Below are 4,442 nucleotides of genomic sequence, written 5' to 3'. Positions count from 1 at the left end.
ATGCCATTTATTTCGTGGAACATTATAAACAGAAATCAGCAAAATAACTTCTTAAAACTTAAAATTAAACGAAAGTTAACTTAATTTGCTTTAACAACTTCAAAAGTGGTCAAAAAATCATTTTCTAACCCTCCCGTCTTCCTATCTGACATTTGGCAAACAAAAAACCTCTTTACCACACCCATCCAGGGTGCTCTTAATCTCTTGATTAATGGGAGGGTCCATAAGCTAATAAACCAATCACTTTCCAAAAGCTTCTCCAATAAAATTAATTACAAATTTACATAACAAAACCAGGTCAGTATATTCTTACACCTTTAAAGAAAAAACAAAAAATGAATACAAATTGCATTTTATAAACATTCAACAAAAATGGCCACAACATTCTGGCCCCTAATTCCTGTGTAACATGAATTATATCTGTCTAAGTGGCCATCACAAAATGCAATACCAATAATTTTCTTCAGTAGTCCATCCGTATAAGTCTTCTTAAAAACCAAACAAAAGGAAAGGTCAATGTTCTATGATTTCAAGTCTCTGTTGTTCATGTGTTTGCTTTGTGTGTATTCAAAAAAGGTGTATGTTGTATAATGGAGTGTAGAGCAAAGTGAGTGTCAGTGTAAATGTAGAGCCAGAGGTTCCAGAACTTGGCTCAGTTGGAGGCAAACATTCATTGTTTCCTCTAGATGGCCTCCACCAGGAGACATATTTTGTTGATTGGCCTCTCCAGCTCATTTGTTCGTGTCTTAACTCTAACACGGCGAACTACTCCGTGTGCATCGGCCATGGTTTCAGTGATGCGGCCAATGGGCCAAGAATTTCTTGGTGCAGCTCCATCACCAATGCAAAAGTTGGAAAAGGAAAAACTCAAAAAAAAGGAAAAACTCAATGCATCATGGGAATCCCCCGGCAGCCTATGTCTATTGCAGCATAACTAAGGGAGGATTCAGGGTCACCTGGTCCAGCCCTAACTATATGCTTTAGCAAAAAGGAAAGTTTTAAGCCTAATCTTAAAAGTAGAGATAGTGTCTGTCTCCCGAATCCAAACTGGAAGCTGGTTCCACAGAAGAGGGGGCTGAAAACTGAAGGCTCTCCCTCCCATTCTACTTTTAAATACTCTAGGAACAACAAGTAGGCCTGCAGAGCGAGAGCGAAGTGCTCTAATAGGGTGATATGGTACTACAAGGTCATTGAGATAAGATGGGGCCTGATTATTTAAGACCTTGTATGTGAGGAGCAGGATTTTGAATTCAATTCTGGATTTAACAGGAAGCCAATGAAGGGAAGCCAAAACAGGAGAAATATGCTCTCTCTTTCTAGTCCCTGTCAGGACTCTTGCTGCAGCATTTTGGATTAGCTGAAGGCTTTTCAGTGAGTTTTTTGGACACAACACACAGCACACAAGTTTCATGTAGAGATGATTGTTTATTCTGAATGTTATTTTCCTTCAGTTATTTTCCATTACTTCATGGATTAATTTTCTGGTTTATCCAGTTCATGTAAGGACAGACATTCACAGTAACAGCTGGTCCAGTACAGGCACGTTTATAACCGCTACTGATTACCCCATAAATCATGTTGTTGTAAATCACTCCACCACCAGAATCACCCTGAGAGAGAAAAATATAATTTGTGTTTAAGTTTCTTCCAAAAGATCTAAAACATACACAGATGATATACAGTAATGTTAGCAGTCAACTTACCTCACGTGTATCTACATTAGGTTCTTTCAGACACAGCCTGTTGTTATACGGCACATGTGCATCACATTGAGAGTTTCTGGTAGGTCCACAGTCAACAACATGCATGTCTGCACACTTTAGATGAGGTGGTTGGCCAGTGACTAGAGAAAAAAAAAAAAGAAAAGAACAAAAGTCATTCATAACCTTTCAAAAGCTAAAATCTTAAGGAAAATGATATTTTCCTTTATTTCTACAAACAATTCAAATATTTTTCAAGCAAAATGTTTTCTTAAAAAAAAACTGCATCTAAAAAGGTGGGAACCTGGCATATAATATATACACTGTAAAAAAAAAAAGAGACAAAAAAACAACAACTTTTTTTTCATACAAAATTAAATATAACTATAATAACACACAAAGCAAAATCAGATTTTAAAATAAACTGACCTAATCAAGAAAATTATTCTTACTTTCATTGTTGTTCTTATCTACCTGGTAATTCCCAAAGCCTGCCACCTGAACGACGTCATTTCTAGAAACAGAAAAAATTGTCACAAATTAATTCCACATCCACCCGTGTCTTGTGAACACAGAATAAAATAATAAATCATAATGATGTACACTGCATGCTGGGGATTTCCAGTCCAGCTACAGCTACTAACTCTGAGTAACTGAGGGTTCAGATATCACACATCACTGTCTGCCACACGTGTTTCATTGTCATTCACTGCATGTCATGGATGTAACTCCTAAAATCAAAACAAGGAATCTTAACTCTTGATCCAGGCTCAGTGATATTATCGTTGATGTCAGTCAGGTGGAGATGCAGGTATAATGTCAGTCATGGGTTTGAAACTTCACAAGTATGATGTCATCCTGTTGATGGACTACTGCCCTGATCTGCATGATAACCATCTTCTCCTGCTGCATTAACTTGTTTGAACCTTTCTAAATCCCGTTCTGAAAACCGTTCCATGGTTGGATACATTTTTTGCTTCACTGAGCCTCGTGTTATCAGTTAGAGCAACAAACACTGTAAGTGGCTTTCATGGTTTCATTTATAATATTATATCAAATTATATTTTCTTATTACCCTGCTTATTAGTTGTGGGTAATGGATTCCATGACTTCCCTACAAGATGATCTTATATACAATCTCAAAGCTTATTCACTGTTTTTTAAATTCACATTTGTTAAAGGACACCTCTATGAAGACAGATTAGAAGTTCAATATGTTGTATGATTTTCACTTTAGTCAAGCAGCCTTAAAAGGAATCACATTTCTTTCAGTAATGACTTATTTACCCGTTACTCTCATAATGCACTGTGTGACAGGCAGATCCAATATCCAGGACTAAACTCAAAAGCAGCTTTAAATATAGAGTACTTGGCAATGCTAGCTCGGCTATTGCAACAGACAAACAGGACACAGCCAGAAAGAGATCCAGACAAACAAAAGTACAAAACAAAGGACTTAAATGCACACAAAGTAATCAGGCAGATGGGACACATGAGGTAACACACGTGAACTCAATCAGGCAAACAACAGGGGGAGCAAAACTGAACACAACACACACTGAGACTACCAAAATAAGAAGGGAAACAGAGCCAGAGGTTAAACTCCAGACATACAAACCTGGGAAGGACAAAAACCTGCTGCCTGTTACAAACAGACTACACAGTACAGAGTTATTCTTTAGAGGGAATGAATGAAAATGATAATCATTTATTTTAAACTGGTATTAGTATGTTTATTATTACTATATTATATTATTTTTCTTAAATGGTCCTCTTTTATATTCATTCATGTTTCATATTCCACTTGCTGAATGAAATTCACTGTCTAAAAGACATAGAAATACTATTTTTAATGTTGTTAATGATGTTAATGTGTACAGTATAACGTGTCACGGTTCTGGGTCATTTTGACCCAGCATTTTCAGTTTGTTATATTTTTATGTATTATGGTTTTTATGTCTTCTGATTGTCTTGTTTTAATTCCATGTTTCAGTTTATTCTGGTTTAGGGTTTTGTTCTTAGGTTTTATGTCTTGTGCCCTCGTACTTTGTGTAGGTTTAGTTCAGTGTCAAATCTGCGCCTTTGTGGATTGTTACCTGTTTTACTTTGGAGGTCCATGTCTTATGTCAGTGTATTCAGTTTTGCTTCCCCCTGTCTCGTTACTAGGGGTGGGTATCGAAAACCGGTTCTTGTTGAGAACCGGTTCCCACTGTTTCAATTCCTTGGAATTGTTTGCCATTTTTGCAAACGATTCCCTTATCGATTCCAGTCGCCCTGAATGACGTCACCACGTTGCGGAGCGTCATTTACCTGGCAGGAAACATGGCGGCTCAAACGCTCAAAAGTTTGGTTATACTTTACGAGAACGGATGACAACGGGGCAACTTGCAAAGTAGACATTTCATTTAAGGGAGGAAACACTACGAATATGCAAAAGCATTTGCTCACAAAACACACGATAACGTTAAATGAATGTCGCTTCTTTAATTCCGCTCCGGACTCGTGAATCTCAACCCAGCAGCAGCGGTAACGTTTGCACGTCCTCTCCCGTTAATGCGGCAGGTAAATAATCAACTAACAGCGCATATTATGTTAGCGCGATCGGCCTTATTACAAAACCTGCCATTACTGTGCATTTAGGTGACCATGATGAGAGAGACAGACAGAGTCTGGCTCAGATGCTGGCAGTTCTCGCTGAAGTCTACCGGTAGCGTCTCCTTTCAGGCCAGGATAGACGAATGT

General features: G+C 37.9%; 1 long non-coding RNA gene across 1 annotated transcript; it reads right to left on the bottom strand.

Moving 5' to 3' along the window:
* Positions 1–1,405: 1,405 nt before the first annotated feature.
* LOC145429573 (uncharacterized) lies at positions 1,406–2,293 on the bottom strand. Its single transcript, XR_013909815.1, has 2 exons — positions 1,704–2,293; positions 1,406–1,610 (listed from the first exon to the last, which is right to left on the bottom strand). It is a non-coding gene; the product is annotated as an uncharacterized LOC145429573 (long non-coding RNA).
* Positions 2,294–4,442: the final 2,149 nt, after the last annotated feature.

Source organism: Astatotilapia calliptera, chromosome 6 (assembly GCF_964374335.1).
Source record: "Astatotilapia calliptera chromosome 6, fAstCal68.1, whole genome shotgun sequence".
In the NCBI taxonomy this organism is placed as follows: Eukaryota; Metazoa; Chordata; class Actinopteri; order Cichliformes; family Cichlidae; genus Astatotilapia; species Astatotilapia calliptera.
The sequence above is the reverse complement of the archived record's forward strand: the minus strand, read 5'-3'. Positions and strand labels throughout refer to the sequence as shown.